The sequence below is a fragment of the Schistocerca nitens genome, chromosome 2 (assembly GCF_023898315.1).
Source record: "Schistocerca nitens isolate TAMUIC-IGC-003100 chromosome 2, iqSchNite1.1, whole genome shotgun sequence".
NCBI classification, from domain to species: Eukaryota; Metazoa; Arthropoda; class Insecta; order Orthoptera; family Acrididae; genus Schistocerca; species Schistocerca nitens.
The window spans coordinates 954,551,759-954,577,783 of record NC_064615.1 but is presented as its reverse complement, the minus strand read 5'-3'; positions in this window follow the sequence as shown (position 1 = coordinate 954,577,783).

Here is a 26,025-nt window from a genome sequence, read left to right as displayed (position 1 = left end):
GGTTGCACTTCTTTTCCAGGGTCCTATTACTTCGTCTTCAAAAAATGGTTGAAATGGCTTTACACTATGGGACTTAACATCTGAGGCCATCAGTCCCTTAGAACTAAGAACTACTTAAACCTAATTAACCTAAGGACATCACACACATCCAGCCCGAGGCAGGATTCGAACCTTCAACCGTAGCGGTCGCGCGGTTCCAGACTGAAGCGCCTAGAACCGCTCGGCATCACCGGCCGGCACTTCACCTTCCACACGGGAGTCAAACGACGGTATTTTTCTACGATCCTTCTGCCTGTATGATTTCTTATACACGAAATTTAAAACTTAAGCTTTCCTTTTGCTGTCTTCTGTTGCCTCAACTAGTTGAAGAAGGACTGGATAGAAGCTTTCGGCCCGCTTCGCTAATTTACGTAGGACCACAATTTTTTCGAGTTCTCGGCAAGATCTGTCACTAAGGGGAGACGGTGTAAGTTGTGTGATTCGCACATAGATCTTCTTACAGACGCACGAATTTCTGCTAACTACCTGCATCGCATAAAACCATCCAATAATTGTTGCAGCAAATCAGCTAAGGAAAGTTAGATGCTTGTAACTCTTTAGCCTCATATGCAAAACAGGTGCCAATGATGATAGTATGGAAAAGCACCACACATTGTGGTAGTAAGTTCGTAGCAGATTCTCAACTTGCCAGATACGTATAATGCGATAACTGATTTGCCTATGGTTATTAAACGTGATAGAGGGCGGGAAAAATGAAATTGGTCCAGAAAATATTTCATACGCATTAATGCGGGCAACCCTATCTACATAATCCATTCTGGCTGCGTAACATGTAACTTTGGTTGCCTATCTTGAGGTGTACAAAATGTTTTCAAGGCCAGTTTTAACTAATTAATTCACTGAAAAATTTTGGCCAACCCGTATATCTAACAAAATCGATGCAGACAATTGTGGTTCTGCCAACGGAATTTATTAAGCATCTCTGTAAAGCTCTAGTGTCAACTAAACGCTCCCATAATCGTTGCATCAGTCTTCTGACTGGCTTGATGCGGCCCGCCACGAATTCCTCTCCTGTGCTAACCTCTTCATCTCAGAGAAGCTCTTGCAACCTACATCCTCAATTATTTGCTGGATGTATCCCAAACTCTGTCTCCCTATGCAGTTTTTGCCCTCTAGAGCTCTCTCTAGTACCATGGAAGTCATTCCCTCATGTTCTGAGGTGTGGGGTAGATCTGTTATTCGGCATAACGGATTAATCTGAGATGTACCCTTTACCCTGTGGCTCCTACAACATGCAATTTCCACCCCCACACTACTACAGAAGTCAGACAGACGCTCCTAACGTTCTAAAGAGAAATGCCTGAAAAACTTTCAGCAATAAATATCTTCTGGAGTCGTCCGCTGTAAGGAAAAGACACAAAAATTGACAAAATTTCTTACGTAACTAGTGGGATACTTGAGTACTGGAGTAGTGCTAGTTAGTGTAAGAAAAACATGAATTTAACGAAAGTTATTATTTATTTTGCAAAAATTCTGAGAAATCACAATGGCACTTTTAGTTATGAATTGGTTCAAATGGCTCTGAGCACTACGGGACTTAATTGCTGTGGTCATCAGTCCCCTAGAACTTAGAACTACTTAAACCTAACTAACCTAAGGACAGCACATACATCAATGCGCGAGGCAGGATTCTATCCTGCGACAGTAGCGGTCGCGCTGTTCCAGTCTGAAGCGCCTAGAACCGCTCGGCCACTCCGGCCGGCAGTTATGAATTCAACAAGTTAAATCCTGGTTCTTTTCGGAATCTGAAGTTACCTCTCAAGGATAGGATTCGCTAATGAAATTTCTATACAAAGTTTAAGATGGTTGTTGACTTGGCAGAATGGCTGAGAGGTGAGCCTGCTTAACTTGAATAATTATCGTTTAGAATGTTGGTAGGTACGGTCGAGACTGTTGCGTGTAAAATGCAGTGACGTGTAGTGTTGTGGAGGAAATATGAGGCTCGCAATACCTGTAGCGCGCAATACCGTAAGCGGCAATGACTGCTGTCTACGCCGCTCACTGCTGACACATAAGATAACTGTCATTCTATCTGGATTGACCTTCGCCCCTAGTCTAACTATTAGCGTGGTACACCGGTCAGATAACCAGTCCACCGCGATGCCACTCAAAATTCCCTCGTAGGCGTTTAACTATAACTCAATCCGTTCACACTGAACAATAGGTGTGTCGGCCAACACAGTGAACAACGCTTAATCACAAGGACTCAATACAGAGTAGCACTTCGATTCGCTCTTGACAGAGGTGCTCTCCCAGTTAAGTACTGAGGAGAGACTTGTTCCTCACTCCAAGAGCGACAACGGAACAGCGCCTCTCCACACTAGACATGAAGGGGTATACCTTTCGGTCTCTTCCATTATTCCTTCAGCTCCAGGCGTCAGAAATATCGTCTGCCAATCAGCATTGCTCTTCTAAAACGGGAGAATGACGTTTCGTTGAAGGCAACCAATCCGTAAACCTGTAGCATTGGCGTTTGGCGTTTGCTGTCTCCCTGTGAAAATCTCTGAAATTTTGTGCTGTGTGTAAAGAATGCGTAGGCTGGCCGCTCCCACACAGTGTATTGAAATTTGCTTTTAAGCCGAACACAGGCTTGTTCCCCCTTTTCACTTGGGCCCACGCTGTCCGCTACATGGGTGGTCACCGGCTGACATAGGCTGGGTCGCCCTCTGAAGGGACCGGCGTCCCGTTTTGCGGTTTCTTTCCTGAACTAAATATTCTGTGACCACCATGTCTGGAATGTATGTGTGTACGCCAGCCACGAGTATTTCAACCACGGTGTGCTTACTTGTTAATTTCATATCGTTCACATGACTTCATACAACATTGACTTTATCTTATCGAGTTTGGGTTCGAATGAAGCGTCTTGATGTGCGGATTATGATTGTAAGGGCGGAATATGTAAGCAATGAAGGTCAGGAAACCACAACATCTTACAATGTCTTAACAGATGTCCTATCATCCTGTCCCTTCTCCTTATCAGTGTTTTCCACATATTCCTTTCCTCTCTGATTCTGTGCATAACCTCATCATTCCTTATCATTCCACGCAATTTTCAACATTCGCCTATAGCACCACATCTCAAATGCTTTGATTCACTTCTATTCTGAGTTTCATGTTTCCCTACCATACAATGCTGTACTCCAGACGTACATTCTCAGAAATTTCTTCCTGAAATTAAGGACTGCATTTGATATTATTAGACTTCTCTGGGGCAGGAATGCCCTTTTTGCCATTGCTTTTGTGCTTGTGATGTCCTCCTTGCTCCATCCATCACTCGTTACTGTCTAGGTAGAATTCCTTCATCTACTTCGTGAGCATCAATCCTGATGTTAAGCTTCTCGCTGTTCTCATTTCTACTACTTCTCATTACCTTCATGTTTCTTCGATTTACTCTCGATCCATACTCTGTACTCATTAGACTGTTCATTGCACTCAGCAGATCATGTAATTAATTCTTCTTCACTTCCATTCAGGATAGCAATGTCATCAGCGAATCGTATCGTTGATATCCTTTCACCTTGAATTTTATTTCCACTCTTGAACCTTTCTTTTACTTTCATTAATGCTTTCTTGATGTACAGATTGAACAGTAGGGGCGAAATGCTACATATTTGTCTTACACCCTTTTTAATCCGTGTACTTCGTTCTTGGTCGTCCACTCTTATTACTCCCTCTGGGCTGTTGTACTTACTGTATATAACCCGTCTCTCCCTATAGCTTACCCCCACTTTTCTCTGAATTGCGAACATCCTGCACCATTTTACATTGTCGAATGCTTTTTCCAGGTCGACAAACCCTATGAACATGTCTTGATTCTTCTTTAGTCTTGCTTCCATTATTAACTGCAATGTCAGAATTGCCTCTCTCGTGATTTTACCTTTCCTAAAGCCAAACTCGGCATCTATCACATCCTCAACATGCGATTCTTCTGTATATTATTCTTGTAAGCAGTTTGGATGCATGAGCTGTTAAGATGATAATTCTCGCACTTTTTAGCTCTTGCCGTCTTCGGAATCGTGTGGATGATACTTTTCCGTAAAGTTAGATGGTATGTCACCAGACTCATACATTCTACACACCAGCGTGAATAATCGTTTTGTTGCCACTTCCCCCAATGATTGTAGAAATTCTGATGGAATGTTATCAATCCCTTCTGCCTTATTTGATCTTACGTCCTCCAAAGCTCTTTTAAATTTTGATTCTAATACTGGGTCCCCTCTCTCCTCTAAATCGACTCCTGTTTCTTCTTCCATCTCATCAGAAAAATCTTCCTCCTCATAGAGGCTTTCAGTGTATGCTTTCTACCTATTCGGTCTCTCCGCTGCATTTAACAGTGGAATTCCCTTGAACTCTCAATGTTTCCACCCTTACTTTTAATGTCTCCGAAGGCTGTTTTGTCTTTGCTGTCTGCTGATGATGTCCTTCCGAAAACCATTTCTTTTTCGATGTCTTCACATTTTTCCTCCAGCCATTTCGCTTTAGCTTCGCTGCACTTCCTATTTATGTCATTCCTCAGCGCCTTGTATTTCTCTGTTTCTGAGATTCCCGGAACATTTTTTTACTTCCTCCTTTCATCGATCAATTGAAATATTCTTGTAGTACCCATGGTTTCCTCGCAGTTACCTTCTTTGTACCTATGTTTTCTGTGACGGCATTTCGTAGAGATGTCCATTCCTCTTCAACTGTACTGCCTACTGAGTTATTTCTTATTGCTGTATCTATAGCCTTAGAGAACTTCAACAGTATCTCGTCATTCCATAGTACTTCCGCGTCCCACTTATTTGCGTACTGATTCAAATGGTTCAAATGGCTCTGAGCACTATGGGACTTAACATCTGTTGTCATCAGTCCCCTAGAACTTAGAACTACTTAAACCTAACTAACCTAAGGACATCACACACATCAATGCCCGAGGCAGGATTCGAACCTGCGACCGTAGTAGTCGCGTGGTTCCGGACTGAGAGCCTAGAACCGCTAGACCACCGCGGCCGGCTGCGTACTGATTCTTCCTGACTATTGTCTTAAACTTCAGCCTACTCTTCATCACTACTTTATTGTGATCTGAGTCTATGTCTACTCCTGGGTGCGCCTTACAATCCAGTATCTGATTTCGGAATCTCTGTCTGACCATGATGTAGTCTGTAAGTAGGCTGTATAGGTTTCTATATTGGTAACGCCACGTAGCACTCTGTATGAAAATCACTGACTATGGTGTGTGCAGTCTGAGGCTGGTCGGCATTGTTGCAATATTCGCCATTGTAGTGTTGGGCAGTTGGCTGTTAACAGCGCGTAGCGTTGCGCAGTTGGAAGTGAGCCGCCAGCAGTGGTGGATGTGGGGAGAGAGATGACGGAATTTTGAGAGCAGACGATCTGAACGCGTATCCATCAGAGACAGTAAATTTGTAAGACTGAATGCCATGAACTGCTATATATTATGACTTTTGAACACTATTAAGCTGGCAGTAGTGGCGCTCGCTGTGTTGCAGTAGTTCGAGTAACGAAGATTTTTGTGAGGTAAGTGATACATGAAAGGTATAGGTTAATGTTAGTCAGGGCCATTCTTTTGTAGGGATTATTGAAAGTCAGATTGCGTTGCGCTAAAAAAATATTGTGTGTCAGTTTAAGCACAGTCATGTATAATTTTTCTAAGGGGACGTTCCAAATATAACTGAAGTCTTCCCGTATCACCCGGCCAAATCCAAGTATACCTCCTCCTCTTGTGATTCTTGAACGGAGTATTCGTTATTACTAGCTGAGACTTGTTACGGAACTCAATTAGTCTTCCTCCTCACTCATTCCTTGTCCCAAGCCTATATTCTCCTGTAACCGTTTTTTCTACTCCCCACCCCAGCAACTGCATTCCAGACACCCATGACTATTAGACTTTCATATCCCTTTACATACTCTATTACCCTTTCAATATCCTCATACACTTTCTGTACCTCTTCATCTTCAGCTGTCGACGTCGGCATGTATAGGTGAACTATCGTTGTCAGTGATGGTTTGCTGTCTATTCTGATAAGAACAACCCTATCCCGAACTGTTCACAGTAACACACTCCCTGCCCTACCTTCCTATTCATAACGAATCCTACACCTGTTATACCATTTTCTGCTGCTGTTGATATTACCCTGTACTCACCTGGCCAGAAATCCTTGTCTTCTTTCCACTTCACTTCACTGACCCCTACTATATCTAGATTGAGCCTTTGCGTTTCCCTTTTCAGATTTTCGAGTTTCCTTACTACGTTTAAGCTTCTGACATTCCACGCCCCGACTCGTAGAACGTTATCCTTCCGTTGATTATTCAGTCTTTTTCTCATGGTAAGCTCCCCCTTGGCAGTTGCCTCTGGAAATACGAATGGGGAACTATTCCGGAACCTTTTGCCAAAGGAGAGATCATCATGACACTTCTTCAATTACAGGTCACATTTCCTGTGGATAAACGTTAGGTGCCTTCATTGCAGTGGTTTCCATTGCCTTCTGTATCCTCATGCCGTTGATCATTCTTCCGCCTTTAGGTGCATTTTCCCACCCCTAGGACAAGATAGTGCCCTGAACCTCTGTCCGCTCCACCGCCCTCTTCGACAAGGCCTTTGGCGGAATGAGAGGTGACTTCTTATGCTGGAAGTCTTCGGCATACCCCATCTCGAAGAATAATACTCAATAATCAGTTGAACAAGCGCGTTAAAAGGCATTTCCTCCAGATCTTTTCTCAGGTCGGCTGACACAGTTGCTTTCAAAGTTACTCAACCATTCTCTCTTTGCTCTCCTTACGTTCATTTTCGCTTCGTTCAGCTATTGTCTGTCATGTTTTGACTTCTCATGAATCCAAGGTGAAGTTTTCAAAGTTTACGGAGCACTTTTCTAACAATGTTATTAACCCTCAGTGAATTTTTCCCATCGCTTAAGATCTTATTTCCTAGAGATACTAAATGGCGCTTTTAAATTTTTTTTCATTTCTGCGCTGCATCATGGTCCTGATCACTGAACGTGGAAAGGGCAGATTTGCCAATGAGGTCAATTAGAGAGATAAAAAAAACTAACTATTGCAACGATCAAATGGACACCTAACTTGAGGCATTCTGCAACATGCAGAAATAAAAAAAAGTAGCCAAACATAAAAAACAAATGAAAATGTTCTCATCGATGTCGATGGAGTTCTTGTGGCTGGTCAAGAACACTTAACGTGACCCTCGCACGTTTTATCGTATTATGGAAAGCTGTGCTCACTTTCAGCACCAGAGACTTCTTACCCGAAGGCGACGCGCTCCTAGCTGCGAGTAGACGCGGCACCAGGTGTATATATACGTGGTGGTGGGGGGAGGTGGTAGGCGGCGGGGGGGGGGGGGGTAGTGTCGGCTCGCGCAGCTTTGATCTCGCGGAGTGCCCGGACTAACATTGCAGCCCGGCCGTCCTGTGTATATTTTTAATGGCGCCCTGGTATCATGCCGCGCCGCGCTAAACTCAGATTTACCAAAAGCTTCCTCTAGGCATCGCAGAGGTGCACTCGTGCTAGAGGCGCAGGCGAGCAAAGCACAGTACTTTAGGGAGATAGCCAAAGAGTTTGGGGATCAGCCGCTTCATACACACGACCTCATTCAGTGGCAGGATTTATTGTGCGAGGCTTACACACTTTTTGTTCCAGTGCAGAAACGTAGGTGTGTTGGAATCAGTAACAGGCATCTAGTTCTCTGTGTGACAATGACGACTTAACCTTTCGTCATCATCGTCAACAGCACAGTGTAATGAAACACAAACGTATTGCCTATAAAAATTTTCAATCTTTTGTATACTAGATTTTTCGAGTAATTTAAACAGCACTATGGTAAGTGCGCGCTTGTATTCCACCACCACTATGAGTGACCCATTGTAAGTACCTGAGAGTGACCCCCTTTGAATTTTCTCTGATTACAGCTTGCTCCCGAATATCCGGATGCGCGTTACCCGGTTTGTGAATTACATGTGTATCGTTTAGTGATTTTTGAAAAGCTGGAAAGCGAAACCAGAGTTATTCTGTTACAACTAGAATGAAAGATCTGTTAAGAATATGCTGTTGTCTATGTGATTCGTGTTTTAAGGCCGAAAGATGATATGGGACCTAATCGTAGCGTCAGACATTCTTGAAATATTTATCTGTTCTTTGGCAGCTCATCTTCAGGTCAATTCGGTGCCCTAACCCTCGTAAAACATCAAGGCACCGAAATGCATCGGTCTTTTGTATGCAGGACAAAATACCTTCGATTATACAGTTTTTTAAAGCTTTTTACTACTTTCCGGAAAATGAGAACTGTCGTCTGAAAAGAAGTCAGTAAAAGACAGGAACTGAAAAAAATGCGCTTGAAGTAAGTGACACCAAATATAATGTTTTAATTTTAATTCTATAAAGAAGCAGTCGCTTATATCAGTACTACGTAGTAAGCAATGTCATGTACCTTATTTCTGCTTTTAGTCGTTATTCTGACTAGTTTCGTGTCAGCCGACACGAATATCTCTGTTGTGCAGAGCTCTTCATTTCAGAGTAGCACGTGCATCCTACGTTGTTGTTGTTGTTGTGGTCTTCAATCCAAAGACTGGTTTGATGCAGCTCTCCCTTCCACTCTATCCTGTGCAAGCCTCTTCACCTTCGACCAACTACTGCAACCTACATCTTCTCGATCCCTTGATGCCTCAGAACCTGTCCTACCAACCGATGCCTTCTACTCAGGTTGTGCCACAAATTCCTCTTCTCCACTGTTCTATTCAGTACCTACTCAATTGTTACGCGCTCTACCCACCTAATCTTCAGCATCCTTCTGTAGCACCACATTTCAAACGTTTGTATTCTCTTCTTGTCTAAACTGTTTATCGTCCACGTTTCACTTCCATACGGGGCTACACTCCATACAAATACTTTCAGAAAGGACTTCCTAACACTTACTTCCATACTCGATTTTAACGAAGTTCTATTCTTTGGAAATACTTTTCTTGTCATTGCTAGTCACATTTTATATTCTCCCTACTTCGACCATCATCAGTTATTTTGCTTCCCAAATAGCAAAACTCGTTTACCATTTTACGTGTCTTGTTTCCCAATGTAATTCCATCAGCATCGCCTGATTTAATTCGAGTATATTCCGTTATCCACATTTTACTTTTGTTCATGTTTATCTTACATCCTCTTTTCTAGATACAGTCCATTTCGATCAACTGCTTTTCAAAGTCCTTTGCTGTCTCTGCCAAAATTACAATGTCATCGCCAAACCTCAGAGTTATTATTTCCTCTCCCTGTACTTTAATTCTTACTCCAACTTTTTTCTTTTGTTTCCTTTACTGCTTGCTCAGTATACAGATGTAATAACATTGTGAGGCTACAACCGTTCTCAACCACTGCTTCCCTTTCGTTCTCATCGACTCTTACAACTGCCACCTGGTTTCTGTGCAAATTGTAAATAGCCTTTCGCTCCCTGTACTTTACCGCTGCCATCTTTAGAGTTTAAAAGACAGTATTCCAGACAACATTGTCAAAAGATTTATCTAAGTCTACATATATTATAAACGTTGGATTGTCTCTCCTGAACCTGTATACGCCCTCTATACACTCCTTCTACCTTTCTCCTTTCTCTTCATTGCTTAGGACTGGTTTTCCATCTGAGCTTTTGATGCCATACAGGTGGTTCTCCTTTCTCGAAAGGTCTCCTTAATGCTTTCTGTAGGCAGCATCTGTTTTACCCATAGTGATATATGTTTCTACATCCTTACATTTGTCCTGTAGCCATTCCTGCTCAGCATTCTGCTCTTCCTGTCTGCCTCATTCTCAAGACGTTTGTATTCCATTTCGCCTGCTTAATTTATTGCATTTTTATATTTTCTTTTTTCATCGATTAAATTCAGTATCTCTTGTGTTAACTGAGATTTTCTACTAGCCCTCGTCTTTTTACCTCCTTCATCCTCTGCTGTATTCACTATTTCATCTCTCAAAGCCACCCTATTTTACTCTACTGTCTGTCCTCCCCCTGTTCTTGTCCATAGTTCTCCAATGCTTTCTCTGAAACCCTCTACAACCTATGGTTCTTTCAGTTTATCCAGGTCCCATCTCCTTAATTTCCTGCCTTTTTGCAGTTTTTCGGTTTTAATGTATAGTTCATAACTAATAAATTGTCGTCAGAGTTCACATCTGCTCCTGGGAATGTCTTACAATTTAAAACCTGGTTCTCGTATGTCTGTCTTACCATTATATAATGAATATGAAGCCTTCCAGTGCCTCCTTTCATCAATTAAATTCAATATCTCTTGTGTTACATAAGAATTTCTACTAGCCTTCGCTTTAAATTTCCTTTAGTTCACGCCTGTGCTCAGAAATTTTTAAGTCCTCGGTCTACCTGTTTCGGTCAGCAATTACTAGCTTCATATCTACTTTATAAAAACATATCCTAATATTCTGGAGTCATGGTGGCATCGTTAAATGCTAAACACAAAATCAGCGCCAGCATCGTCAAACATATATAAATTATTATTACATGTTTTTATAAAATAGATCTGAAGATGGTCATTGCTGACCGAAACCAGTAGTCTGAGGACTTACAAATCTGTGACCATAGACGTGAAGTAAAGGAAATTTACTCTATTTTCGGGTCACTGTTCATTCCGCGACCACGTCCAGCCTGTGACAACCTTCTTTTATGATTCTTAAACCAGGTGTTACCTATGATTAAATTATGCTCTATGCAAAATTCTATCAGGCGGCTTCCTCTTTCATTCCTTTGCCCCTGTCCATATTTATCTACTACTCTTCCTTCACTTCCTTTTCCTACTCTCGAATTCCAGTCCCTCATGACTATTAAATTCTCGTGTCCCTGAACTATCTGAATAATTTATTTTAACTCATCATACATTTCCTCGACCTTCCCCTCATCTGCAGAGCTAGTTGGAATATAAACTTGTACTGTCCCCCCCCCCCCCCCCCCCCCATATGAACCATGGACCTTGCCGTTTGTGGGGAGGCTTGCGTGCCTCAGCGATACACATGGCCGTACCATAGGTGCAACCACAACGGAGGGGTATCTGTTGACAGGCCAGACAAACGTGTGGTTCCTGAAGAGGGGCAGCAGCCTTTTCAGTAGTTGCAGGGGCAACAGTCTAAATGATTGACTAATCTGGCCTTGTAACACTAACCAAAACGGCGTTGCTGTTTTGGTACTGCTAAAGGCTGAAAGCAAGGGGAAACTACAGCCGTAATTTTTCCCGAGGACATGCAGCTTTACTGTATGGTTAAATGATGATGGCGTCCTCTTGGGTAAAATATTCCGGAGGTAAAATAGTCCCCCATTCGGATCTTCGGGCAGGGACTACTCAGGAGGACGTCGTTATCAGGAGAAAGAAAACTGGCATTCTACGGATCGGAGCGTGGAATGTCGGATCCCTTATTCGGGCAGGTAGGTTAGAAAATTTAAAAAGGGAAATGGATAGGTTAAAGTTAGATATAGTGGGAATTAGTGAAGTTCGGTGGCAGGAGGAACAAGACTTTTGGTCAGGTGACTACCGGGTTATAAATACAAAATCAAATAGAGGTAATGCAGGAGTAGGTTCAATAATGAATAAAAAATAGGAGTGCGGGTAAGCTACGACAAACAGCATAGTGAACGCATTATTGTGGCTAAGATAGATGGCTCTGAGCACTATGGGACTCAACTGCTGACGTCATAAGTCCCCTAGAACTTAGAACTACTTAAACCTAACTAACCTAAGGACAACACACACATCCATGCCCGAGGCAGGATTCGAACCTGCGACCGTAGCGGTCGCGCGGTTCCAGACTGTAGCACCAGAACCGCTCGGCCACCAGCGGCCGGCCGGCTATGATAGACACGAAGCCTATGCCTACTACAGTAGTACAAGTTTATATGCCAACTAGCTCTGCAGAGGAAGAAGAAATTGATGAAATGTATGATGAGATAAAAGAAATTATTCAGGTTGTGAAGGGAGACCAAAATTTAATAGTCATGGGTGACTGGAATTCGAGAGTAGAAAAAGGGATTGAAGGAAACATAGTAGGTGAATATGGATTGGGGTTAAGAAATGAAAGAGGAAGCCGTCTGGTAGAATTTTGCACAGAGCATAACTTAATCATAGCTAACACTTGATTCAAGAATCATAAAAGAAGATTGTATACATGGAAGAATCCTGGAGATACTAGTAGGTATCAGATAGATTATATAATGGTAAGACAGAGATTTAAGAACCAGGTTTTAAAATGTAAATATTTCCAGGGGCAGATGTGGACTCTGACCACAATCTATTGGTTATGAACTGTAGATTAAAACTGAAGAAACTGCAAAAAGGTGGGAATTTAAGGAGATGGGACCTGGATAAACTGACTAAACCTGAGGTTGTACAGAGTTTCAGGGAGAGCATAAGGGAACAATTGATAGGAATGGGGGAAATAAATACGGTAGAAGAAGAATGGGTAGCTCTGACGGATGAAGTAGTGAAGGCAGCAGAGGATCAAGTAGGTAAAAAGACAAGGGCTAGTAGAAATCCTTGGGTAACAGAAGTAATATTGAATTTAATTGATGAAAGGAGAAAATATAAAAATGCAGTAAATGAAGCAGGCAAAAAAGAATACAAACGTCTCAAAAATGAGATCGACAGGAAGTGCAGAATGGCTCAGCAGGGATGGCTAGAGGACAAATGTCAGGATGTAGAGGCTTACCTCACTAGGGGCAAGATAGATACTGCCTACAGGAAAATTAAAGAGACCTTTGGAGAAAAGAGAGCCACTTGTATGAATATCAAGAGCTCAGATGGAAACCCAGTTTTAAGCAAAGAAGGGAAAGCAGAAAGGTGGAAGGAGTATATAGAGGGTCTATACAAGTGCGATGTACTTGAGGACAATATTATAGAAATGGAAGAGGATGTAGATGAAGATGAAATGGGAGATACGATACTGCGTGAAGAGTTTGACAGAGCACTGAAAGACCTGAGTCGAAACAAGGCCCCCGGAGTAGACAACATTCCATCGGAGCTACTGACGGCCTTGGGAGAGCCAGTCCTGACAAAACTCTACCATCTGGTGAGCAAGATGTATGAGACAGGCGAAATACCCACAGACTTAAAGAAGAATATAATAATTCCAACCCCAAAGAAAGCAAGTGTTGATGCGAAAATTACCGAACTATCAGTTTAATAAGTCACAGCTGGAAAATACTAACGCGAATTCTTTACAGACGAATGGAAAAACTGGTGGAAGCCACCCTCGGGGAAGATCAGTTTGTATTCCGTAGAAATACTGGAACACGTGAGGCAATAGTGACCCTACGACTTATCTTAGAAGATAGATTAAGGGAAGGCAAACCTACGTTTCTAGCATTTGTAGACTTAGAGAAAGCTTTTGACAATGTTGACTCGAATACTCTCTTTCAAACTCTAAAGGTGGCAGGGGTAAAATACAGGGAGCGAAAGGCTATTTACAATTTGTACAGAAACCAGATGGCAGTTATAAGAGTCGAGGGACATGAAAGGGAAGCAGTGGTTGGGAAGGGAGTAAGACAGGGTTGTAGCCTCTCCCCGATGTTATTCAATCTGTATATTGAGCAAGCAGTAAAGGAAACAAATGAAAAATTCGGAGTAGGTATTAAAATTCATGGAGAAGAAATAAAAACTCTGAGGTTCGCCGATGACATTGTAATTCTATCAGAGACAGCAATGGACTTGGAAGAGCAGTTGAATGGAATGGACAATGTCTTGAAAGGAGGATATAGGATGAACATCAACAAAAGCAAAACGAGGATAATGGAATGTAGTCGAATTAAGTCGGGTGATGCTGAGGGAATTAGATTAGGAAATGAGACGCTTAAAGTAGTAAAGGAGTTTTGGTATTTGGGGAGCAAAATAACTGATGATGGTCGAAGTAAAGAGGATATAAAATGTAGACTGGCAATGGCAAGGAAATCGTTTCTGAAGAAGAGAAATTTGTTAACATCGAGTAAAGATTTAAGTGTCAGGAAGTCGTTTCTGAAAGTATTTGTATGGAGTGTAGCCATGTATGGAAGTGAAACATGGACGATAAATAGTTTGGATAAGAAGAGAATAGGAGCTTTCGAAATGTGGTGCTACAGAAGAATGCTGAAGATTAGATGGGTAGACCACATAACTAATGAGGAGGTATTGAATAGAATTTGGGAGGAGTTTGTGGCACAACTTGACAAGAAGAAGGGACCGGTTGGTAGGACATGTTCTGAGGCATCAAGAGATCACAAATTTAACATTAGAGGGCAGCGTGGAGGGTAAAAATCGTAGAGGGAGACCAAGAGATGAATATACTAAGCAGATTCAGAAGTATGTAGGTTGCAGTAAGTACTGGGAGATGAAGAAGCTTGCACAGGATAGAGTAGCATGGAGAGCTGCATCAAACCAGTCTCAGGACTGAAGACCACAACAACAAACCACAACTGTCTTGTACTGTCGTGAGTGTGGGCTTCGATATTATCTTGCCTTCCGTTCACTGTGCTGTTCATCGTAGCTTAACCATGTTCCTATTTTTTTTTTTTTAGTTATTAAGCCTACTCCTACCTTACTCCAATTTGATTTTCTACTTATAGACCTGTATTCAACTGACCAGAAGTCCTGTTCCTCTGCTACCGGAATTTACTAATTCCCATTATATCCAACACTAAATTTTCTAACCTACCTGCCAGATTAAGTGATCTGTCATTCCACACTCTGATCCGTAGAACGCCTGTTTTATTTCTCCTGATAACGACTCCTCAGTAATCCCCGCCTGGAGATCGAAACGGGGGACTACTTTACCTCCGGAATATTTTACTTAGGAAGATGCTATCATCATTTAACCACACAATAGAGCTTCCAGCCGTTAGCAGTAACAGGACAGCAAGGCCAGTTTGGTTGATGTTACAAGAGCAGATCAGTCACTCGTCCAGACTGTTGTGCCTGCAACTACTAAAAAGGCTGCTGCCCACTTCATGAACCACACTTTATCTGGCCTCTCGACAGATACCCCTCCGTTGTGGTTGCACCTAAGGTACTGCTATCTGTATCGCTGAGGCACGCAAGCCTACCTAACAACAGAAGGTCCATGGTTCATGGTGAGGGGGGCGGCTATATGCTCAACTGGCGGTGGGGGGGGGGGCATGTATATGCTCAATTATTTTTTTAACCTATTCCAATCTCTGCCTGCTCCTACAAATTTTACCGTCCACTGCTCCATCTTATACTATCTTATAGTCCTATCGCCATGTACCATCTCTGAGTCAGTGTTTTCCATACGTTCCTTTCTTCGCTGATATGGCGGAGAACCTCCTAATTCCGTGTATCAGCAATTTACCTACTTTTCATCATCCTTCTATAGCACCATCTCAAAAGCTTCCATTCTCCTCTACTCCGGTTTTCCAGCAGTCCATGATTCACTGTCACAAACGCAGTGCTCCGAAAATACACTGTCAGAAATTGTCACCTTAAATAAAGGTCGATGATTGGTACTAGCGCTTTTTGCAGGAGTGCCCTCTTTGTCTGTGGTATTCCACTTTCTATGGCCTCATTTCTTCATCTCGTATGCGTTCCTTCGCGTTCTGAATAGCAGATTGCGTCATGGTCCCCAATTTTGATGTTGATATTTTTGCCAGCCCTCATTAGACCCATCTTTTTTCGCTTCACTTTCAGTCCACATTCTGCAGTCAGTAGACTGTTCGTTGCATTCAACAGGGTGTGCAGTTCTTCTTCACTGGCATTGAGCATAGCAATTTCATCAGTGTATCATACCACTCATTGTCTTTCACCACAAGTTTTCATCTCTGTCTTGAACATTTCTTTTATTTCTGCTTGTGTTTTCTCGAAGCACATATTTAAGAGTATGAGCGAAAGACTGCAGCCCTGTGTTGTACCCTATTTAATGCGAAAGCTTCGAACTTGATCTTCCATTCTATGTGTAAGATGCTTTTAGAAGAGATTGACCGCTATCTAAATAGTTAACGTAACACTGCAACGGAATGAATTATGGAGAATGAATATTTTTCATCTACCCTTGTACCACAACGTCTGCAGCAGCAATGTAGCTAAGTCTTATTTGGTGGTAAATTGCAATTTCTCGATAACTCTTTTCATTCACTTTCTGCAATTCGGGAATTAAATACGGTGACGACAACTTGCTTCTTTTATTAACTACTAGCTGTACCAGGCCACGATTTGTCGTGATGCAGTCTGCTTAAATGGAAAAGAAAGTACATGTTCCTAATACGTGTGGGAATTAAATACACGTCCTAATCTCATTCTCTCCCCTTTCTTTGTTCATTTCCCTCTCCCCCTTTCCTTACCCATCACCTCCTCCTTCCCCTCTGTCCATCAGCTCCTCCCTCCATTCTCTGTCATTCTTCTCCGCCCCGTCTCTCTCCATCTCCTCCTACCACCCTGCGTATCTCCATCTTTCTATGTCCATTTCCTCCTACAACCTCCCCCCCCCAAGTCCATCACCTCTCCCCCCTCTCCTCCTCCACTCTCTGACCTTGAACCTAGTTTATTGTTATCGAAAATTCATATTCTGTAGTAATATTCTAATCATAAATCAATAAACCATTAATACAACTTCCCTATTTGCTAACAACAATTCATTTTGTACATTTTATATCATTTCCCTTTTATTAAACTTATATAAATATATGTGTTACATATTTTGAAAAGTAGGTAAATAAAAACACGCAAGTATAACAATGGAACGTTGTATCAAAATTTCAAAGCCGTTGGTAGACAACTTTCGGAGAGTAATGAATTTGAATACCCAATACTTAATTTTTCATGAAATTTCCCCTTTTATTATATGTATATCACGTATACATCAGTTGGAGTTCCAGTAGATACATAAGAACACGCCAGTATTGGAATGCGATGTTGTGCCAGAATTTCAATGTAATCCGTGAAGAACTTCCAGAGATCTGAGTTTCTGAAAAAACGAACATCTATGTTTGTACTTATATAGAGATGTAAATGTACCTACTCGCAACTCTCCTTGAGTTTTTGACTGAATGCTCTGAAATATTGCCAATACGTTGTACTGGAATCCGATTTAGTTTTTTTTTTTTTTTTAATACAGATTATTTCAAACTATCATCATAAAATATTTTTTCGCTAATCAAAGCTTGGTACCCAAAATATAAAGTTGCTTTACAAACGTGTTTCTTCACCATTGCAGTATAAAGTAAATTCATTAGCTGCTCAATGTCATCGATGTTGACGTCAATGTTTCTTAGTTTATGCTGAGTAGTATAATTTGTACATATGATGGTGTAAGTAATTAACATTTCAGTGCCATAGTATACTACATTTTTAGCAGTATCTATGTCACCTTTCGATTTTCGGGTTTCATTTCCCGTAGTTTTCAAGTTATGTTAATATAAGTAACAATGTATTATTAATAACTCTTGTCAAGAACTTGCATGATCAGAGATGTTCTTTGTGTTCTAGCTGAGGCATACTGAGTAGCAATTTTTGAGTCATTAAATGTTTTTGGTATTAACATAATAAGGCGGTTGTAGAAGCAAAAATTTGATGTTTTTTGGCCACATGGTACGCAAAACACAATTCTGCTGCAGTATTTTTTTCTTCTAAATTATCGTGTTGTACAAAATAATTAGTGAGGGATTTATTTATACTTGAGAATGATACGTTGGACTTATGTTTTTGCTTTCCAACGCGGTTGTTTATATCTGTAATTCCTCCATGACCAATACTAAAATTGTATTGCAGTATTTGCGGAAGGCTTCATATTTCGATATACCTTTTTTTTAAAAAAAGGGATATTTCTCGCTATATTTGCTGGAAAATTTGCAGTTTCTCCTTGTCTTTTTGGACAAGGCTAAAAAGCTATAAATTTCTTCACTGATTTTTAAATACTTTATTGTGCGTACAGTAGAAAAAGTTTTTAAAGATTTCACCTTAGAGGGGAGTGAGGAGGAAGGGGTAACGTAGTGGTAAGCAGTTACGAGTCTTTCTGCGGAAATAACAACATTTTGCGATTGCCCACTGTAAGGGCGTTCACATTCAAATATTGTATTATTTGTAATAATAAACGCTAAATAAAATAGATTCTAGTGGCAATGACATAATGGCATTTTAAACTCCATGCCAGGTTGTTAGATGCCACCTGTTGGGCGCAGGGAGACAATGCACGATATCTGTCAAATGGCTCTGAGCACTACGGGACTCAACTTCTCAGGTGATCAGTCCCCTAGAACTTAGAACTACTTAAACCTAACGAACCTAAGGACATCACACACATCCATGCCCGAGGCAGGATTCGAACCTGCGACCGTAGCGGTCGCGCGATTCCAGACTGTAGCGCCTAGAACCGCTCGGCCACTCCGGCCGGCGCACGATATCTGTCGAGTTCTACCGATGTAGCCCGAGCGGAACTGGGATGGGATGAGTTAAAATAGTCGTGCGATATTTGCTAACTTTAGTAAAATTTGCTTACACCCGTACAAGCCGCAGACAGAACCAGTCGAAAGATGTGATATCCACGTAAACGTCACCTTTTCGAACTTTTTCGTCAAACGCTTTCTAATAACCTGAATACAGAAACGATCAGAAAGTCTGCGTGTACAGTTTGACAATGCAAATATTGGTACGAATCAACAAGACGATAAAGCAGGACGTTGATGGTCCAGAAATATGTATCCCGGAATTTTAAATTCAAAACCGAGACAGTCTTTATTAATAGGAATGCCCGGCAACCCTAACTATCTTGGCGTGACGGGATTTCGAATCAACAAGCATGCTGCAGGACATGAGCAAAGAATATGGCTTGTTAAGTGTAGTATATTAGTCATGTCATATAATTTAAAGAAGCCAGTGTTTTAGTCAGGCTTGCACTTGACAAAAAAAAAAAAAGTCAGAGTGGAAATCAAGGGGACCTACAGAATCTTACTGTATTGGTTTTTGTTGGCAGGAAAAATAGTGGACAGAAAGTTCGAAGATGCGGCCAAATTGTAAATGTCTTATAATTTGCACTAAAATTGATATGCTTCTATTGAAATAACTTTCTGATTGACGTTGCAGCGCGTTGAGAAGTCGAACCTTGACAGCAGCCAATCGCAGTTAGGTTTCGAGCACCGCATGCTCGCTGTCTTGTCCGTTTTTCAGGTACACGTGGCGCCTTGTGAGACGTGGCTGCCTGCACTCTGGTAACACTGCAGTCCATCATGGAAACCTGCGAATTACGACGTTATTTTCATCGATGTACACTGGTAGATTCATAGAGACTGTAGAAAGTAATTTAAAAATGTCGTCTTACGCGAAGCGCATTTCGTAACAAGAGTTATGCATTATGAGGAAGAAATACATGTTTTGGGTGTCCTGTAGATATAGTTCTGCTGCGGTACGGATAACAAACCCATCGTAGTATGGGAATGAAATGGTGCAGCAACTGGTAACATGCGCCAAAACTGAATAACACAGGATGGTACAATTTTTGTGGGTAGAAGGTCTGAATTTCACACAGGTTCACCGTGAAATGTTGATGATATACGGACATTTCACGTCCAGGTGTAACGAAATGTTGCACAGCAATTGAGGCATGGCCGTGCAGATTGTGTGTTGCTGATCCACCGTACAGTCCATGCGATTTCCTTATTTTCGGTCACCGGAAGATACATCTCGAGTGAAGAAATTTTGCAATTGTTCTCGAAAGGCTCTGTGACCAATGTGCGAGTTTCTATAGTTAAGGGATTAACGATCGATAGAACGTTCCGACTGTTATTTACAGAGAGTTGGTGGACTACTTATGCTGAAAAATAGTGTCTCTTTGAGGTGTACTGTAGATTCAATATAAGTTACTTGGCCAGCGAAGATATTGTGTAACATACTTCTTCAAGTATGTTTTGGATTAAGGCCAGTTAAAAAGGTTGACTAGAATATGTGGTCTAGTAGTGAAGGAAATGTAACAAGCCATCCCCAAAAATAAATTGAAAAAACAATTCGTCGAATGTGATGAATTTAAGTAAATCGCAAGAATACTAATTTCTACATTAAATCCTGATGGAAAGAAGAGTAAATATATCTGCTGTCTAATAATTTGTTTATCTCTCTTGTCATAAAAATTGATGGAAGACACAAGGGGCAGCTTTCTTGAAAGTATTATGCAACAGTTTTTTTCAAAATATTAATGTACATATATTGTAAATTGCTACTAGACATAGATGCAAAAATAATCAGTTTACATACTGATATAATTTAAATGTCAATCTTTACGTAAAATTGGATTCCAACCTTTTCTGCACAGTTTGTGTGATTACATTGACGTCTGGATTTTATAGATTATTTTTCGTTAAAAATATTACAGTAATTTTCAGTGGATTTGACTTTTATCAAGTAAAATATGAGGATGTCTAAAATTTTTTTCTGTCGACAAATAAGTTTATGATAAATGTAGAATAAATATAAATAGTATTAGTAATAATCCCTGATGTTTCGGGCTTGCAGCCGGATGATGTTGCCATCTTGCCATGATATTTCACCTGACAGCCACACAGTCATCTTCAGGTCAGTATTACACGTTTGAAATAATTCGTCTGACGATTTCTGATGAGAAAATATCAGTTTGATCCGGCTGCAAGCACGAATCCTCATGAAATACTCATTATATCGGAAAACTTCAAGATTCGTGTCAGTAACATAATTACTTAACAGTAAAGAGATATTAATTGTGCTTTTTATGTCTTAAAATTTCTGTGGTTGAAACAAAGGTTATATTTTATTGTGTTTGTGATTCACATTACGCGTTGCAACATAATAGTAACGCCTGATTTTTTTAAGTGATTGGCTCAGTGTTACACAAACGTGGTTTACAATTCCTCGTTCGGAACGTAAATTAAATGGGTCATTGTACGTGATTTAGGCCTTTCGCCACGTTTTCAAACATTGCAACTACTGCGCGATGGACCACACTTACAGGGTAGTTATAATTAAAGTGTAGCTACTCACAGAGGCCAAGTACCGGCTGTAATTATCATATGGCAGGGAAACTTGGTAGATATTCTAATGTGTTAAATCCCAACCGATTTACGATGGAAAAATGTAGTTCCAATTTTGGTCATCCGGTGCGAATATGGCGCTGTGAATCCGAGGAAGACGTATAGAAATATTTCCGTATGTATTGGATTAGGAATGGAATGTGGACAGAAAAGGTCAAGCAAGTGAGAAAGGCATAATGTTGATTTTTTTAATTAATCACCTCTTGCACAATTTATTCAATATGAGCACCAGAGACTTCGACGAGATGCTGCCCCCGTAAAACGACGTGATCAACATTTGCTTACAGTAGTTCTGGCGGAAAATGAGCAACTTATTCCTGTACACTGGTCGTCATATCACGAAGAGATCGCACGTATCCCTGATGAATGCGGGCTTTTAGATATCCCCAGAGCTAAAAATCATATGGATTCAGAACAGGCGATCATTCAGGCCATACATCTGGGAAACCTCTTGAGGTAACACGTTCGTGGAAGGCTGCATTAAGCAGATTTTTCAGTGGACGAGCGACATGAGGTTTTTCAAAGAAGGACGGACCGACAATGGAGATGATTGTAAATTCACAACACACAGTTACATGAGGCTAGTGCAGTGGTTCTTTGGACACAACATCCGGTTTAATAGTAGCGCAAATCCAACAATTCGGCGTACTCACTGCACCTGGTAGTGTAATATGCGCTTCGCCACTCTACAGAATATTGCCTGGCCACATTTCATCAACTTAGATCCGAGCCAGGGACTAAAGAGCTGCTGCGGATCGTGGGGTTTCAATTGCTGCACTATCTCCATCTCGCACGGACACCAGTAGAAAACGGACCAAAAAACTTGCCTTACTGTTTGTTGATCGTGGGATGGACAATTCTCGTGATACAGCACGAGCGCTGGCACCACCTGGGTCACGTGTTGTATGGTCAGTTACGGCAACAGCAACCTCGTGAATAATTCCAGTGTGACAGAACGTCTCCCCCTTCCAGATACCACACCGCGGTGACCCGTGTTTCCGAATTTCAATTATCATCTTTTTTTAACCACTAAATCACTTAAGGTCTCTCCTCAGACTTGATACTCTCCCAGTGCGGTCCTTTAATTTCAGCAATTGCAGTCCTTCACATAAGACAGTTTCACTTCTTTTTTTTTTTTTTGTCATCAGTCTACTGACTGGTTTGATGCGGCCCGACACGAATTCCTTTGCTGTGGAAACCTCTTCATCTCAGAGTAGCACTTGCAACCTACGTCCTCAATTATTTGCTTGACGTATTCCAATCTCTGTCTTCCTCTACAGTTTTTGCCCTCTACAGCTCCCTCTAGTACCATGGAAGTCATTCCCTCATGTCTTAGCAGATGTCCTATCATCCTGTCCCTTCTCCTTATCAGTGTTTTCCACATATTCCTTTCCTCTCCGATTCTGCGTAGAACCTCCCCATTCCTTACCTTATCAGTCCACCTAATTTTCAACATTCGTCCTCCTTGCTCCGTCCGTCATTGGTTATTTTTACTGCCTAGGTAGCAGAATTCCTTAACTTCATTGACTTCGTGACCATCAGTCCCGATGTTAAGTTTCTCGCTGTTCTCATTTCTACTACTTCTCATTACCTTCGTCTTTCTCCGATTTACTCTCAAACCATACTGTGTACTCATTAGACTGTTCATTCCGTTCAGCAGATCATTTAATTCTTCTTCACTTTCACTCAGGATACCAATGTCATCAGCGATTCGTATCATTGATATCCTTTCACCTTGTATTTTAATTCCACTCCTGAACCTTTCTTTTATTCCCATCATTGCTTCCTCGATGTACAGAATGAAGAGTAGGGGCGAAAGGCTACAGCCTTGTCTTACACCCTTCGTAATACGAGCACTTCGTTCTTTATCGTCCACTCTTATTATTCCCTCTTGGTTGTTGTACATATTGTATATGACCCGTCTCTCCCTATAGCTTACCCCTACTTGTTTCAGAATCTCGAACAGCTTGCGCCATTTTATATTGTCGAACACTTTTTCCAGGTCGACAAATCCTATGAATGTGTCTTGATTTTTCTTTAGCCTTGATTCCATTATTAGCCGTAACGTCAGAATTGCCTCTCTCGTCCCTTTACTTTTCCTAAAGCCAAACTGATCGTCACCTAGCGCATTCTCAATTTTCTTTTCCATTCTTCTGTATGTTATTCTTGTAAGCAGCTTCGATGCATGAGCTGTTAAGCTGATTGTGCGATAATTCTCGCACTAGTCATCTCTTGCCGTCTTCGGAATTGTGTGGATGATGCTTTTCCGAAAGTCAGACGGTATGTCGCCAGACTCATATATTCTACACACGAACATGAATAGTCGTTTTGTTGCCACTTCCCCCAATTATTTTAGAAATAATCGGTCTGTGGAATCGATTCGTCAGTATTTGATGTGGTTTACGAAATATGTCCAGCGGTAATGTTAGGTGACTCACCCTGTATACAATTTGTACAACAGCCATGAGGGAATAATAAGAGTGGACGACCAAGAACGAAGTGCTCGGATTAAAAAGGGTGTAAGACAGGGATGTAGTCTTTTGCCTCTCCTGTACAATCTGTACATCAAAGAAGCAATGATGAAAGTAATAGAAAGGTTCAAGAGTGAAATTAAAATCCATGGTGAAAGGACATCAACAACACGATTCGCTAATGACATTGCTGTCGTGAGTGAAAGTGAAGAATTATTACATTATCTGCTGAATGGAATGAACCGTCTAATGAGGACAAACTATGGACCGAGAGTAACTCGAAGAAAGACGAAAGTAATGAGAAGTAGCAGAAATGTCAACAGCGAGAGATTTAACAACAGGATTGAAGTTAAGGAATTTTACTACCTAGGCAGCAAAATAACCCATTATTGACGGACACGGAGAACATCAAAAGTAGACTAGCACTGGCAAAAAGATCATGTCTGGGAAGGGCAAGGGCATTGCAGGAAGAAATTTCTAAGAATGTAAGTCTGGAGCGCAGCATTGTATGGTAGTGAAACATGGACTGTGGGAAAACCGGAACAGAAGAGAATGTAAGCATTTGAGATGTGGTAATACAGACGAATGTTGAAAATTAGGTCTACTGATCAGGTAAGGAATGAGGAGATTCTGTGCAGAATGGAGAGGAAAGGAATGTGCCGAAAATACTGACAAGGAGAAGGGACAGAGTCACAGGACATCTGTTAAGACGTGAAGGAATGACTTCCAATGTACTAGAGTGAGGTGGAGAGAGCAAAAAATGTAGAGGAAGACAGAGAGAGGAATACATCCGGCAAATAATGGAGGACGTAGGTTGCAATAGCTTCTTTGAGATGAAGAGGTTGTCGCAGGATAGGAATTCATTGTGGGCCGCATCAAACCAGTCAGAAATAAGTATTGATGTCAGCGTCTCGGATGTATCAGCTGTTAAGATTATTGCTGCAAGAGCCCTCGCAGTCTGCAACTTTTGATACCTTCGTGACTGTATCTATGATATCGTTCCGAAAGTCTGATGGCATGTCTCTAGTCTCATGAATTCTATACATTTCATCCCAATGAGTTCACAAATTCAGAAGGAATGTTCATCTACATCTACGTGGATGCTCTCAAATCACACTTAAGTACCTGCAGGGAATTCTTCGAAGCACCTTCACAATAATTCTCTGTTATTCCACTTTTGAATAGCGCCCGGAAAAAACGAACACCTTTATCTGATTTTCCTTATTTTATTATGATGATCGTTTCTCCCTATGTAAGTCGACGTAAACAAAACATTTTCGCATGCAGAGGAGAAAGTTGGTGTTTGAAACTTCGTTAGAAGGTCCCGCCGCATCGAGAAATGCCTTTGTTTTAATAATGTCTGTGACACTCTCTCCCCTATGTCTCGGTAATACAAAATGTGCTGCCCTTCTCTGCACTTATCGTTCTTCTCCGTTAACTCTAAGTGGTAAGGAATCCACACCGCGCTGCAGCACTGCAAAAGAGGACGGACAAACGTAGTATGGGCAGTCTCTTTAGTACAGCTGTTGCATCTTTTCCGTGTTCTGCCAATATAACGCAATCTTTTGTTCGCCTTTCCTACAACAAAATTTTCAATGTGTTCTTTTAGTTTGTTTGTAGCTGTAATTCCCGGGTATTTAATTGAATTTACGGCCTTCCTATTTGATTGATTGTTCGTGTAAACCAAGTTTAACGGATTTGTTACAGCACACTTGTGGATGACCTCACACTTTCATTTGGGATCAGTTGCCAATTTCCGCAGTATACAGATACATTCTGCAAATCTGTTTTGTAATTTGTATTTATATTCTGATGACGGTATTCGGCGGTAAGCGACAGGATCATCTTCAAACAACAGTACGAATGTTGCTCAAACTCTCTCCTAAGCCGTTTGTATTGTATGGTAGGTATGCTATCTATGGTGGGTTTGTTATCGATGTGTACGTCAGAGAGGGAGAGAGATGTATTACTATTAAGCAGTATTTGGTCTTTATATGTTAGTTGAAGTTGGAGGGGGGATGGGGGGCAAGGAAAGGAAAGGGAAGGGATTACTGATGTCAGCTGCATCGGGACATTACTCAGAATCAGCAGAGACGAGTGTACCAGTCTCGGGATCCGAACCTGGTACCTTTGCTTACTATGCAGATGTGCTAACCACTGCGCATAGTATTATCAAAAGTGTGCAGGGTCGACCTACATTTCCAGTGAGCGTTACCTATCCGCAGTCCATTTCCTCCATCCTTGCTACTCTGAGATTCCCGCAGGAGGTTGGATATACTTGTACATCTGCAGAGAAGAAGGTGCATCCATTGCCCATCTAGGCTAATTAGTTATATGAATGCTTGGTCTGGTGTCTGTTCTGGTGTCTGTTCTTTCGGACTGCAGAAGTGGACCCATTACCCGTTTAGGCGAGCCAATTATAGGAATGCGTGGTAGGGCGGTTAAAGTATCCAAATATGACCTCTACCCATACGTCCT